This window comes from Anolis carolinensis, chromosome 4 (assembly GCF_035594765.1).
Source record: "Anolis carolinensis isolate JA03-04 chromosome 4, rAnoCar3.1.pri, whole genome shotgun sequence".
NCBI lineage: Eukaryota > Metazoa > Chordata > Lepidosauria > Squamata > Dactyloidae > Anolis > Anolis carolinensis.
This window is the reverse complement of record NC_085844.1, coordinates 207,144,741-207,160,758: the sequence shown is the minus strand read 5'-3', so window position 1 is coordinate 207,160,758 and position 16,018 is coordinate 207,144,741. Positions and strand designations below refer to the sequence as shown.

Here is a 16,018-nt window from a genome sequence, read left to right as displayed (position 1 = left end):
TTATGTATATTTGTTTTATGTAAATTGTCATTGTTATTGTTTTACTGTATTTTGTGTATTTTTCTGAACTATTACATGCTTTTGTAAGCCGCGTTGCGTCCCTTCTGGGAGATAGTGGCGGGATATAAATAATAATAATAATAATAATAATAATAATAATAATAATAATAATAATAATAATAATAATAATAAATTAATATTTATTATTATTATTATTATTATTATTATTATTATTACAGAAAAACATCAGAACTAGATATTTTTCCACAAATCAAGCATAAGATGCAGGCATGAAGTATAGACATGCTGAGTCTATTGCTGAATGATGTTGTGGTTTGAGCATGGAACTACAATTCTGGAGACCAATGTTCAGTTCCTCACTTGGCCATGGAAACTCACTAGGTAATCTCGGGGAAATCACACACTCTCAGCCCCAGAAAGCCCCTTAATAGGTTCACCATCGGTTATATATGATTTGAAGGCATACAATAACAAGATGCTCTGATGCTATCAGCATTCTGCTCCCTCCCCTCCTCAATACCAAAAGGAATATGGTCACCGCATTATTGTTTGTTTATTTACAACATTTCTACCCCGCCCTTCTCACCCAAGGGGACTCAGGGCGGCTTACAATATATTAAGTATATTTTCTATACTATTTAGGTTTGTAGTTGCCTCCACATTCCAGTTTTTTCACATACCATTATCACTGGCTAGAGAGTTGATGCAATAAGGAAAGGAACTGCTGCTCCTGGCCCATTCAATTCTTCCACACACACACACACACACACCGGGTTTTCCCCTTTCCTTCTATGGACACATTTCTTCATGAGCAGAGCACATGAAGAAGAAGAACCAGTGTCTGAAATCTTTTTATAAACAGCAATAGCTTTGAGGTTTGTCTGGGCTGAAGCCAGATGCCTTGTGGGGCCTTTCTTTCCTGCCTCATTCACAGGCGTTCAAGCCTATTGCTGGAAGTAAGATCAGCTTTGCATTCCCAAATCCCCGTGTGAAACAGAATGAGAAAGCCTTTCATCCAGATTTAGGAAACTGGTGTGCCTGGCTTGCTACAGCCCATGTTTATGGCAAATCTCTTTTCTCACTTTTCTTCTTTCTTGTTTTCCCTTTTTTGAGTACTTGCGTTTTTTTGAGGGTGGTAATTGTAGTTGTTTTGTCTTTAGAATTTATTACTACTAGATTATATCTGAAATTCCCCCGTTGGTAGCTTTGGCATTAAGCCAGTTAGACCAGTTTAAGCCACTTAAAAATCCATACCATTGGCTCTTCAGGCAGGATAACAGTATCAAGAAGCTGTGGTATTTATTGCTGTAGTCTCTCTCTTAAAAAAAATCTAAACAAGATTTCTGTTGACCCCTGGCAGTTTCTGGCACCGGCTCCAACATTTTATTTCTTTCCTTAAGTTGGTTTGTTTTAAATTGCAAGACATATTGAAATAAACCAGTGAGTTTTGTTCTCTGAGTGTGTATGTGTATGTGCGTTCTCCCTCTATCTTGATGATGCATTAGTAGGTAAGTGAAATGGAACTTCTGCTCAATAGTACTATAACAGTAAAATACACTTAAAAATCAGGGAGGAGAAAAATTGCCACTTGAGCATAGCACACCACTTTGAGTTTGAGCTCCTTGTGGAGAGAAAAAGTATAAATAATAACAACAATAACAACAACAACAATACCAGCTGCCTGTGACAAAGAACTGGTGGAATCACAGGCCTGAAAAGGTTACAGAAAATGAAACCATCAAACTACTCTGGGACTTCTGAATTCAGACTGACAGAGTTTTGGAGCTCTTTTCTGAACTCGCAATCGTGTTTAAAAACAAAGTGTGGATCATCAATGATGCAATCCCAGGTGACAGCAGAATTGACGAGAAGCAACTGGAAAAGCTTGCATGATAGGGGGATTTAAAGATCGAACTGCAAAGACTCTGGCACAAGCCAATAAAGGTGGTCCCAGTGGGGATCAGCACACTGGGTGCAATGCCTAAAGACCTTGGCCAGCACTTAAAAACAATTGGAGTTGAGCAAATTATCACCTGTCAGCTGCAAAAGACCCACCCTACTCTGATCTGCACACATTATTCACTGATACATCACATGGTCCTAGACATTTGGGAAGTGTCCAATGTGAGATCCAATACAACAGCCAGTATAGTGATATTGTTTGCTGTGTACTAATTTTGTGTGGAGCCCCCGGTGGCACAGTGGATTAAACCACTGAGCTGCTGAACTTGCTGACCAAAAGCTCAGCGGTTCAAATACGGGGAGTGCGATGAGATCCCACTGTTCGCCCCAGCTTCTGCCAACTGAACAGTTCGAAAACATGCAAATGTGAGTAGATCAATAGGTACCGCTCCGGCGGGAAGGTGACGGCACTCCTTGCAGTCATGCTGGCCACATGACCTTGGAGGTGTCTACGGACAACGCCGGCTCTTCGGCTTAGAAATGGAGATGAGCACCAACCCCCAGAGTCAGATACAACTAAACTGAATGTCAGGGGAAAACCTTTACCTTTACCCTAATCGTGTTGTGTATCAAATAATACACACCATTAAAAATTCTTAGGAAACACTGTAGTGCAAATCCAAGAAATCCAAGATGCCAAGAGCTGGCAAAGCTCTGCAAGCTATATTATGAAAAATTATGCTTCTTTCATCCAAACCAGGATTGCCCAATATTGGCCTTCCCAAGCAGCCACTACCTGTCCAAGGATATACATGTTGAACTGAGCCAGACAGAATCAGGAGTTTTCAGGCAAACACCTTGTTTAATTCATTTCCGTACATGTGGTCCAGTATAAACAGGCTGTGGAAAGTTAAAATTGTGCTGCAGATTTGTGTATCGAGGTGCACTTCGGATACTGTGTATGATGCTCCTCCAAGTGCATTTTTCCTTGGCAAGTAATAGAAGTAAATTTTACTCCTCTTAATCTAAAGCAGATTACTAATCCTTTCCTTTCTTCTGTTCATCAATTAATCAGTCAATTACAACTTCTGTCTCTCAATATAAAAGACTTGGCATATGACAGGCAAGTCTAGACCGGTCCAATTATCCACCCAATGGAGGAGAGCCAAAACCTTGCCCTGAACCTATACCATTGGCATAAATTAGGATATTTATAAATATCCTGATAAATATATTTATATAATTTATAATAATGTATATAATTATATAAATATAAACAAATAAAATAAATAAATATTGCCAATTCCTGCCCATGGTAGCTACTTGGGAACTAGAAAACATATATAATCATGACGTCCCTAATGGTGTATTTATTTACTAATTCTTTTTATACCATTATCACATCATTAGGATTTCAGGATAGTCTGTAATCCACCATCAAACAAAAATATAAAAACCTACAAGATTCTCAAACACATGTATATACAAGAAGTTTTTCTCGCCACCATAAAATTGCAAAGTTGGTGAGCCTTTTTACGGAGGATATTCCATAGAAGGGGTGCCACTAGCAAAAAACGAGGCTTGACCAGTGGGTTAAACTGCTGAGCTGCTGAACTTGCTGACCAAAATGTCAGTGGTTCGAATCAGGGGAGCGGGGTGAGCTCCCGCTGTTAGCCCCACCTTCTGCCAACCTAACAGTTCAAAAACATGCAAATGTGAGTAGATCAACGGGTACTGCTCCAGCAGGAAGGTAACGGTGCACCATGCATCATGCCGGACACATGACCTTGGAGGTGTCTACTGACAACTCTGGCTCTTTGGTTTAGAAATGGTGATGAACACCAAGCCCCAGAGTCTTAACGTCAGGGGAGAACCTTTACCTTTACCTACAATCTCTTGATCTTAAATATTTGGTCTAAATTCAATTTCTGATTCCAACTCAGGCTAGTTCTAGGATGAATCTACACAGCTTCACACCACTTTAATTGCCATTGCTCAATGTTGTTCTTTATTTACTGTCCTGACTTTAGAAAGCGCACTGAAATCAGTACAGTAAATAAATAAATCAGGACAGTAAATAAAGAACAACACTCAAACAACGGGAATTCCAGGCATAAAGCAATCCGGGCCAGCTAACACCTCCCAATAAACGATTCCCTCAGGCAGGAAGGAGCCAGGCTTTGAAGCTGCAAAGCCATTCAATGCTAAAGGTGGCCAATTGCAAGATTCACACTTGCCTCAAACAGTTCTTTCTCCAACTGTGGACATTCAAATGATATATAAACCCCACTTGCCTAGTTTCCAACAGACCTCACAACCTCTGAGGATGCCTGCCATAGATGTGGGCAAAACATCAGGAGAGAATGCTTCTGGAACATGGCCATACAGTCTGGAAAACTCACAGCAACCCAATAATAATAATAATAATAATAATAATAATAATAATAATAATAATACCACGTGACAGTCGGATTGATGAAAAACAACAGTAAAAACTCAGCCGCTATCAGGACCTCAAGATTGAACTTCAAAGACTCTGGCAGAAACCAATACAGGTGGTCCTGGTGGTGATCGGCACATTGGGTGCCGTGCCAAAAGATCTCAGCCGGCATTTGGAAACAATAAACATTGACAAAATTACGATCTGTCAACTGCAAAAGGCCACCTTACTGAGATCTGCATGCATCATCCGAAAATACATCACACAGTCCTAAACACTTGGGAAGTGTTTGACTTGTGATTTTGTGATATGAAATCCAACATATCTATCTTGTTTGCTGTGTCATACTGTGTTGTTGTATCACTAATAATAATCAGGACTGTAGTGTGTGTGTGGGGGGGGGGGGGTTAGGGTTCAACCTCCCCCCCCCCGAAATTTTTCAGGTTAAAAAAAAAACCTGGTTTACTCATAAATTTTAACTGGTTAACCAACTCCACAAAGACGCACAAAAATTAAGAGTCCCTCCAGAACTACAAACACTATCTCAACCCCCCTCATAAAAGATTCTCTGGCTACGGCCCTGATAATAATCATGACTTGTGATTTTGTGAAACGAAATCCAGCATATCTATCTTGTTTGCTGTGTCATACAATATAATAATGAAGATAAAACTTTATTTGTATGTTGTCCTATCTCCTCCCCAAAGGGACTCAGGGCAATTTCCAACAAAAAAATAGGAAACATTCAATGATTATATGAGTCTACACTATCATAAAATCTGGGATAAGGAGATAACCTGGGGTCAGATCCTGGAATATAGGGCAGTATAGATCCAGCCCAAGAGGGGACCTGAGAGCCATGTTTAAATATTTGAAAGGAGGTCTCATTGAGGAGACCTTCTGCTTATGTGATTGTTTGTAGTCATATTTGAAAGCTTGTCTGTTGCTCAGGACACAATTGGAGCAATGGATTCAAATGGCAAGAGAAGCGATTCCAGTTAGAAATACCTGAAGCTAAGAACGGATTGAATGTGCTGCGGAGAGACTCTCCCTCTTTGGGGGTTTTCAAGCAGCGGCTCGATGGGGCATCTGTCGGGAGGGCTTTGCTTGTGTGTTTCCTGCATGGCAGGGGGCTGGACTGGATGGCCCTTGGGGGTCTCTTCCAACTATGATCCTATGGCCCCCTTCCCCTTCTCTCTCTCTCCTCTTAGGCGAAGGACTCCCCAAACTCCTCTGGGAGGCCGAAAGCGACGCCCTCCCCGCCCCCAGGCCCTCCTCCGAGGCGGGGCGAAGCCTTGGGTCAGTCGTCCGGAGTTTCCGCCTCTCTCTTCGGGTCGAGTCGGACGGAGGGGACAGCCGCTCCCAGCAAGGTAAAAAGGCGCCCGGGGCGGCGGGGGGGAGGAGAGGAGGGCCGCTTTCGCCGGGCACCGGAGGCACCTTTGGGGCGTTGTGCGTTTTCCGGGCTGTATGGCCATGTTCCAGAAGCAATCGCTCCTGACGTTTCGCCCGCATCTATGGCAGGCATCCACGGAGGCTGTGAGGTCTGTTGGAATCTGGACAAGTGAGGTTTATATAGCTGTGGAATGTCCAGAGTGGGAGAAAGAACAAACTTGACAAGCCGAAAATGGGCACTGTATGGAAGGGCGTGGTTGTAGCCACATGGAAGAATTATAGCGGTTCGACACAGCTTTAACTGCGTTGTCCAAGGCTTTCATGGCCAGAATCACTGGGCTGCTGTGAGTTTTCAGACAGGAATCAGCCAGGCCTTGAAGATGCAAGGCTTTTCAGTGCTAATCAAGGTGATTAATTGCAATATCAACACCTTCCTCCAACAGAGAAGAGTTCTTTCTCCCACCCTGGACCTCCCTTGCCTAGTTTCCAATATACCTCACAACCTCTGAGGATGCCTGCCAGAGATGTACGTGAAATGTCAGGAGAGAATGTTTCTGGAACATGGCCAAACAGCCCGGAAAACACACAACAACCCAGTGATTCCGGCCACGAAAGCCTTCGACAACACACCTTTGGCACCTCACCTGGTGGAATCCAGAGATTACTTGGGTATCACTTTGCAAAGGGCTGTTGTAGCATCGCAGAGACTGAAGCTGGACCTACACTGCCACATAATGCAGTTCAGTGCAGTGTAGTTCGAACTGTATTATCAAGATGATAGTGATGATGATGAGGCAGTTCTAACTGCATAGTGATGGAGATGATGTTTATTTATACCCTGCTTTTTCTCCCCACAAAAGCATTTCAATACAATGCAAACGCCTAAAATATAGAAACATTTAAATAAAATGTAGCACCAATGGTCTTAGGTTACTGTGAGTTTTCCAGGCTGTAATGGCCACATTCCAGAAGCATTCTTTCCTGACATTTCACCCACATCTATGGCAGGCATCCTCAGAGGTAGTGAGGCTGTTGGAAGCTAGGCAAATGGGGTTTATATATCTATGAAATGTCCAGGGTGGGAGAAAGAACTCTTGTCTGTTTGAGGAAAATGTGATTTTGAAATTTACCACCTTGATTAACATTAATGGCCTTTCAGCTTCAAAGCCTGGCTGATTCCTGCTGGGGGGGAATCCTTTGTTGGGAGGAGTTTAACTGGCCCTGAATTCCTCTGTCTTCTGAGTATCACTCTTTATTTACTGTCCTGATTTTAAATTTTTTTAATACTGGTAGCCAAATTGTGTTCATGTTCATGGTTTCCTCCTTTCTGTTGAAATTGTCCACGTTTGTAGATTTCAATGCCTTCTCTGTGAAGTCTGACTTGAAGCTGAAAGGCCATTCAATGCTAATCAAGGTGATGAATTGCAACATTCACACTTTCCTTAAACAGACAAGAGTTCTTTTACCCACCCTGGACATTCCACAGATATATAAACCTCACTTGCCTAGTTTCCAACAACCTCACAACCTCTGAGGATGCCTGCCATAGATGTGGGTGAAACATCAGAAGATAATGCTTCTAGAGCATGACCATATAACCCGGAAAACTCACAGCAACCCAGTGATTCCGGCCATGAAAGCCTTCAACAAGATCCAGTTGTCTTAGTTCAAAAAGAACAGTTCAAATCCTTAGAACTGATTCAAAATGTGTTCAAAGCTATTATCTGGCAGAGTAGATCCATCCAGCCCAAGATGAATGCAATGACTGCAAATGCCTCATTCTCTTCTTTCGCCTTTTCACTCATTCCTTTCCTAAGAATTATTATTATTATTATTATTATTATTATTATTATTATGTATTTATGCCTCACATTTTCTCTCCACAAAATGAAAACCCTATGAATTTCATGGGGTCATTATAAGTCGACACATGACTTGAAGTCACACATGTCTAAACACTTCCTTAGATGCTTATTGTATTGTGTGAGTTATGTCAATCTTGCCTCACGTTGTGTATACACTATTGAATTAATGCAGTTTAACCCCACTTTAACAGGCGTGGCTCAATGATATGGGATCCACAGGGTTGAGGTTTAGTAAAACACCAGCACTCTTTGGCAGAACAGGCAAAAGACTTTTTGACCTTTATGCATGACTTCATAGCATTGCAGTAAGATGGTGTCAAACAGCATTCATACCACAGTGTCAATGCACCCCCAGAGAACCAAGTGGGTATCAGAAGCAGCTGTGGAAGTAGTATAGTAGTATAACTGCACACACAGTTCATTTATAGCAGTTTGACATCGCTTGAACTGTCACCATTCCTGGTTTTTGTAATCTGGTGACATAGGAAAGAAACTACACTTTAGAATGAATGTAGTATAACATCAGTTTAACTGTTCTGGCTCAATGTTATAGAATCATAGGAATTGTAGTTTGGTGAGGCACCAGCACTCTAGCAGAAAATGCTAAAGACCTTGCAAAACTACAACTCTCATGATTCCATAGTATTGAGCCATGGCAGTTAAAGTGCTGTCAAACTACATTCATTCTATAGTGTAGACACACCTTTTATAATTGATTTACTACTTCACAACATACATCTATATATATATAAATGTTCTGAACATTTCTAACTTAAAGTAAACAGTGAAACTACACACTCAAAACCCACGAAACTTGGCCACAAAAGACATGGTCATCCCTGCTGTGTTTAGACATCAAAAAAACAAGAAAAATAAAGTCCAAATTAGAGGGAGAGGAATAATTGTTTTTTCCCCATTGCTGCCAGTTAGAAGGCTAAGCTCCACCCACTTTGTCTCCTAGCAACCCACTCAGCCATTTAATGGTGCCCAGGGCCGCTTCAATCAGGCCTCTTCCACACTGCCTATAAAATACAGATTATCTGATTTGAACTGGATTATATTGCAATGTAGACTCAAGGCCCTTCCACAAGGCTATATTACCCATTTATAATCTGCTTTGAACTGGATTATCTTGAGTCCACAGTGCCATATAATCCACTTCAGTGTGCATTTTATACAGCTGTGTAGAAGGAGCCTCATATAATGCAGTTCTGAGCAGATAATATAAGATTATAAATATACAGTAGAGTCTCACTTATCCAACATAAACACCCCAGCAGAACGTTGGATAAGCGAATATGTTGGATAATAAAAAGGGATTAAGAAAAAGTCTATTAAACGTCAAATTACGTTATGATTTTACAAATTAAGCACCAAAACATCATGTTATACAACAAATTTGACAGAAAAAGTAGTTCAGTGGCGGTAATGCTATGTAGTAATTACTGTATTTACAAATTTAGCACCAAAACATCACAATGTATTGAAAACAGACTACAAAAACATTGACTACTAAAAGGCCGACTGCATTGGATAATCCAGAACATTGGATAAGCAAATGTTTTATAAGTAAGACTCTACTGTAATATGAAATAATTACTGTGCTATAATAATACAGAACAATATAATCTCTAAAACCAGGACTGTAAATAAAGAGCAATACTCTGAAAGCACGGAAATTGGGAATTCCAGAAAGGAAACAATCAGGGCCAGCTAACAATTCCCAACAAAGGATTCTCGCAGGCAGGAAGCAGGCTTTGAAGCTGCAAGGCCTTAAATGCTAATCAAGGTGGCTAATTGCAGCATTCTTACCTGCCATACTGAGACTATTAATTGCTATTCAAACTGGCCAACCAAGGATTCCGCAAGGTAGAAAGCAGCCTGGCTTGCAAGCAGCAAGGCTATTCAGTGCTATTCAACCTGGCCAACCAAGATTTCCCCTAGATAGAAAACCCCCAAGCTCTGAAGCCACAAGGCTACTTCGTCCCATACAACCTGGCCTAGCAAGGATGACCTATGTAGAAAGCAGCCAGGCTTTTAAGCTGCAAGACTATTCAGTGCAGTTCAAGCTGGCCAAACAAGGATTCCCCTACAAAGAAAGTAGCCAAGCTTCAAAGCAGCTTTTTGAGGGTGCTACTCCAGCTACTCCAGAAAACAACCAGGCTTTGAGGCTGCAAGGCTATTCACTGCTATTCCACCTGGCCAACAAATGATTCCCATAAGCCACAGCAACGTGTGGCCGGGCAAAGAGTCTCACTTATCCAACACTCGCTTATCCAACGTTCTGGATTATCCAACACATTTTTGTAGTCAATGTTTTCAATATATCGTGATATTTTGGTGCTAAATTCATAAATACAGTAATTACTACATAGCATTACTGCCTATTGAACTACTTTTTCTGCCAAATTTGTTGTCTAACATGATGTTTTGGTGCTTCATTTGTAAAATCATAACCTAATTCGATGTTTAATAGGCTTTTCCTTAATGCCTCCTTATTATCCAACATATTCGCTTATCCAACATTCTGCCGGCCAGTTTATGTTGGATAAGTGAGACTCTACTGTATATATAGGGAGGGAGAGAGAGAGAGGGAGGGAGGGAGGGAGGGAGGGAGAGAGAGAGAGAGAGAGAGCTTTCAAGGTAAGGCACATTAAAGTTTCAAACATTCCTTTGCATCTCCCAGTAAGTTTAGGATTTTGTCCCAAGTGTTGTGCCTCAAACCTTTCTTGTCATGAAAGAGTTATCCCTAATTCTATAAACTCTCCAGTATTTTTCCTGCTGTTTTTGTTTCATTTCAATCCTGCCTTTTTTTCTAGATCTGAGAGCATATCTGTGCTGTAGAATGAATGCAATTTGACAAAATTTTAAGCACCAGGGCTCAATGTTATGTAATCATAGGAATTACAGTTTTACAAGGTATTTTGCTTTCTCTGTCAGTGAGCTCTGGTTCTTCACCAAACTATAAATCCAAGGATTCCACATCATTGAAACATGGCAGTTAAAGTGGTGTCAAACTGTTTTGATTCTACAGTGTAGATCAGGCATGGACAAACTTTGCCCCTCCAGGTGTTTTGGATGTCAACTCCCACAATTCCTAACAGCTAGTAGGGAATTGTGGGAGTTGAAGTCCAAAACACCTGGAGGGATGAAGTTTGCCCATGGCTGGTGTAGATGCACCCAATGGCCTATTGCTAGTGTAGTAGTTCAGGATGGGTGAAAGTTGACAAACGGAAAGAAATGAATGACATGAAAAGGAAGGACAACAGCCAGGGAAGAACACATTTCACATTAACTGCTGTTTTATTTTATTTTATTTTTTAAATGCATATCTATTCATTTGATAGTTTTTAGGGCCTTTTATATAGGCAGTTTAACATTGCAGGCCTGGTCCATACACAGGGATTTTCAGAATCATGGTTGATGGCATTAGAATCTGGATTAAACTAAATGAAGGTTTGGGATGCATCTATATCATCAAATGAATGTAGTTTGACTCCACTTTAACTGCCCTGGCTCCATGCTATGGAATCATGGGAATTGTGGTTTTACAGATTTTATCCTTCTTTGCCAAAGAATGTTGGTGTCTCTGCAACTTCCATGATTCCCTTACACTGAAAGAGCCATAGCAGTTAAAAGTAGTGTCAAGCTGCATTAATTTGATGGTGTAGATACACCCTTGGAGTTTTTTGTGCCGTTTTTACTGGTTGCTGCTACATGGATGTTGCATTTCCTTGTGTGTGGCCTCCTGACAAACTGGCTTGCCATATCATATGGACAGCAATCCCCTCCGTTGCTGTCTTTAAAACCGAAAGATGTTATCCTTGTTGGCTTAGTTTATATTCAGACTTTTTCTGTCTGAACAAGAAAGGGTTTGTGCTAATCACCTAGGAGCAAGGGGACATTCCACAACCATGACTGAATAGTATGCGTAGATGCATATTCTCTCGCTCTCTCTTTCTTTGAATCTGGCAGGCTAGTCCTTTCAGTACAATTCAGCCCCCCTAAATCATGTCCTAGCCTCTAAGAAAAATACTTCATTGAAAATGGCAGTCACTTTTTCATGTTGGTTCAGAGATATTTGTGATTGGAAGATGTTTTGTTTGCACCGTGAGGCCTTTCTCATATCTACTGGTTAATGAATAAAAAGCAGGCTTGTGCTTTGAGTTTTTTTCCCTTGAATCTTTGTTAAAAAGACATCAAGTTGAACAGTCCATCCAAATGGACAATTCCTAGATCTACCAGTCAAAAGCTATTGTTCAGCTACACTGCCTTTCTCTCCTTTATTAAAAAACGTCTGGCGTAGTAGTGGGGGGGAAAACCTTTGGGAGAATGACATAGTCTGGATCCCTCTTGAATCTTGTATTTAAGGCTCGTCAATCCCACAGTCAAATTAGCCAAAGTCCCATGTTTTAAATTCTGGTTTGGATAGCTCTCCTTTTCATAAGATAGAGAAGTATGTTTTCTTCTCAGTAATGGGAGACATTTAGTAGATTTGTTTTAGAGAGATTTGAACCAGGCTCTGGGATACAGGGGGCTTCTCCTTTGTAGAATTAATGCAGTTTGATACCACCTTATCTGCCATAGCTCAAATCTGTGTCATTCTGTAGTTTGGTGAGTCACCAGCACTATTTGGCAGAAAAGGCTAAAGACATTGTAAAACTACAAATTCCATGACTCCTTAGCACTGAACCATGGCTTTTATAGTTATGCCAAACTACATTCATTCTAAAGTGTAGATGCACTTATAATCCATCAGAAGGTTATACCTCCTTCAAAGCCTTTAGCTTTGTAATGAATAAGACATATAGAATGCAATTTAAATAAATTGCATTCTATTTGTCTTATTCCTTTCAATGACATGTGTTTGAGAGAGAAGCTCTAATGAACTGTGCCATGAAGAAATTGTCTGATTTTCAAACATTGTTCTCCCACTTTTAACTCCATATAGAATTTCAAATGAGTTTTCTCATTTCAGAGTGGGTACCTCATGGTGTGAGCATCCCACTGCGTTCTGCTATAATGGAATATATGAGCAGAAAAGACACAGTTATGTGTATGCCATTAATTTTTTTCATTTTTTTTTTTGCAAAGCTATACAGTGCTAAAGTAGCACCAAACCAGTGTGGTGTAGTGGTTTGAGTATGTCTTTGGGGATCCGAATTTGGCCTTGAAACTGACTAAGTGATTTTGGGCAAGTTATAATTTCTTAGCTTTAGAGGAAAGCAAAAGCAAACCTCTGAATATAGCTTGGCATGAAAAAATGATCTAGCTCTGAAACTGTGGAACAGTTTTCCTTTGGACCTCTGGCTGGATGAGAATCAATTTCCTTAAGTGGTTGAAGACTTCCCTTTTTTTTGATTAGTTGGATTAGGCTACTGAGTTGTGCCTGAGATTGCTGAAATTGGTAATGGCTGGTGGAATTTTGGAAATTTTACATTTACTTTATGCCCTTTATATCTGCTGGGATTTGGATCCAAGGCTTGTTGTGGGTGCTAACATTCATGGATGCTCAAGTCCCATGATGTACAACAGTACAGTAAAAGCATGTCCTTTATATAAAATGCCAAAATCAAGGATTACTTTTTGGAATTTCCAAAAATATTTACAAGCTGCAAATGACTGAATCCGCAAATACAGAATTGTATTATGTCTCACTGACTTAGGTTGTAGATATTTGATATTCTGCCCTTTGGTGGAAAGGATGTTATAAATAAACACTGTTGTTGCTGTTAATGAAAAACTTATGTCATATAGCTCTCATCTTAAATCAGTGAGGATGGCAAAAACGTTGAACATCCTTTCAGGGAACTAGCTAAGTGTTCTTTAGTGAACTGGGGTTTTTTTTACAGCCTATTCCTTCCTGAAATAGTTGCTGCTTGCTTATCTTAATCATATGGGGACTGGTAGAATCACTCCCTTTGAGCTAAATTCAGCGTCTTCCTTGTTCTCCCTTGTTTCCTTCAGGAGTGAATATTCTTACATCTTTCCTGTACAACATCCTCTCTTGCTCTTCTTACCAGCTTATTCACAGGGAGGTGCCTGTTATTGCTGCCAAGCGGACAAGAACAAGCTGGGTTGGCTTATTGCACTAGGGTCTGAACTGAGTCACAGTAAAATAGTTCAGCAGAACCTATTCTTCTTCCCAAAGATTTCCTCCAATCCAGTGAATTGCTGACTGGCTTTAGATAGAGTAATCCAGTGCAGACCTGATAAGCAAGCAGTTTTCCCTTTTCCCAGAGTCGCTCTCCCGACATTCAGTTCTGTTTCTGTGAAACTCAGGGGACAAGTAAAATAATCAACAGTGGCCTTAGTTTGCCAAGTTGAATGAATGTGATCATTGTCTTCATTGAACGGGAAATTATTCCATAATCTGATTTGAGTGTAAATCTGTCTGAGGAGTGGGGAGGAGAGAAGAGAGCTTGTATTTCAGTGTTTTCATGACTTGCAGCTTGGCTTTTAGAAATGATTTAGCTCTGGAACTTGAGGTATGGTATACCAAATGAATAAACTAAAAAAATACATAAAAGATATGTCCCTTCAAAGCCAGTTGGCTAGTTTGTCCGTTCTAATCAGCTTGCTATGCCTTTTTGGATGTATTATTGGCTTAATTGAAGTGCAGCAAAGTTTTGTAAGCACCGGATTCTTTTTAACCACACCCACATTTTGGGCTTGTTTCTGGGCTTTTGATGTGGCTGGGCGGGGGGGGGGGCAGAACTGAGTTAAAAGCAATGGCTGAAATTGCAAGGGTAAATGGACAGAGATAAGAAGGATAACTATCTCCTACACTTACTGTCGTGGCAATCCCTGTTGATGTAACGTTACTATTAGGTAAATTATTGACAATCCTGAATTTACCTTAAATGTACTGCTGCACTCTGAGTTAAAAGGGTGTAAGCATGAAAGGTATAACTGAATATTGCTAAGACAAAGCAATGTAAATTGTTAGTATTTTCTTGTTGGTTGCTGTCATCCCTTCCCAACACACTTCAATTTACCGCGAGTCTAAAGGTTTTATGTCCTTCTACATGGCCATATAATCCAGATTATCAAATCAAATAATTCATATTGTCTACTTTGAACTGGATTATTTGAGGGCTCTTCTACACATGTTATAAAACCAGGAAGTAATCAGGTTGAAGGGGGTGGCAGCTAAACAACCTTTAGACAAAATGCAAGAGGGATCGGGTTAAGAGGCAAAAAGCACGTGTTACAAAGGTGTGCTTGTAACCCAATTCTGTCTGAAAAATATGCACCCTTGCATGACTGTATATCCCTGAAGTCATGCAAAACATGTGCTTTTCTTCCCTCTTCCCTGTGTAGACTGCTCCAGCGCACATGCACTTTTTAAAAGCCTGAAACTGCAGATCAGCTGATCGGGCTGTCAAAGGGGTACACAAGTGGTTCAAGGGAAGCACAAATGGAGATAAATTTAAACTCTCTGAAACTCTTTTACATATTATAATCTTAAACTGATCTTGAATTAACAATTGGGAGAAAAGAGAGATTAGGTGGATGTCATTTTTTTTTAAAAAAAATCCCTTTGTTATGTGCTAGACCGCATATGCAAATTTGCTTATATTTGTATTAAGATATTCACATGTATGCATATACTGTCCAGCTCATAATGGAAAGAACTAAAAAAAACCTTCCACGGGATATCTTCCATCCACCCTCCATCTTGATCTGCTTCAAAAAAAAAAAAAAAAAAGGCTGTGAGGGTGGTGGGGGACCATATCCCTGGACTGATAGGTCTGTGTGTGGACCTGCTGTTGGGTCCCAGGATTTTTTGTCTTAGATTTAAAATACAGATTTTGGCGCTGTCTGGAAACACCCTGAGTCTACACTGCCATATAATCCAATTCAGAGCAGATAATCTGGATTTTATATGGCAGTGTAGATGGGACCTTAGAGACTTGTTTTGTTTTTGATACAGCCTATTGGTTCCTACTAGAATTGCTACAAATATGAAAGCAAAAGGTGGGGATATATGGAAGACTTATTTTCTCTAATAGGAATGTAAATAAGAAGCGAACTATGTGGGAGCTGGGTGCAAGTTAACTATAACATCAACTTAAATGTGCCCTCTTCAGTTTATACTGGAATGCGTATCTGTCCAAATAGAGGTTGCAGTCTCTTAGCTTTTGTTTATTATGCTTCTTTTTCTGGCAATATATGCCTAGATGCAGTCACAATTACATGCTTTGCCAAAATCACATCATCTAGATCAAATGTCAGCCACAGAGATCAATACAAAGGCTGTGAAAGATGGGAGCCATAATTTTCATTTCTGTTGCTTTTCTTGCCTCAGTCAATTTGTCAAGCTTCATGCTGACTATATCTGAAATCCTAGATAGCAATTCAATATCCATTTCTTTTCCTCCTCCATGCATAGTAT

At 40.3% G+C, this 16,018-nt stretch overlaps 1 protein-coding gene across 1 annotated transcript in view; it reads left to right on the top strand.

The window, feature by feature from the left end:
* Window positions 1-5,590: 5,590 nt before the first annotated feature.
* The window catches only part of rhoc (ras homolog family member C), a 38,603-nt gene continuing 28,175 nt past the window's right edge, over window positions 5,591-16,018 (top strand). Inside the window, exon 1 of the mRNA XM_003220443.4 lies at window positions 5,591-5,733. The gene's annotated coding sequence lies outside the window, so the exon portion shown is untranslated. The remainder of the gene's footprint in view (window positions 5,734-16,018) is intronic.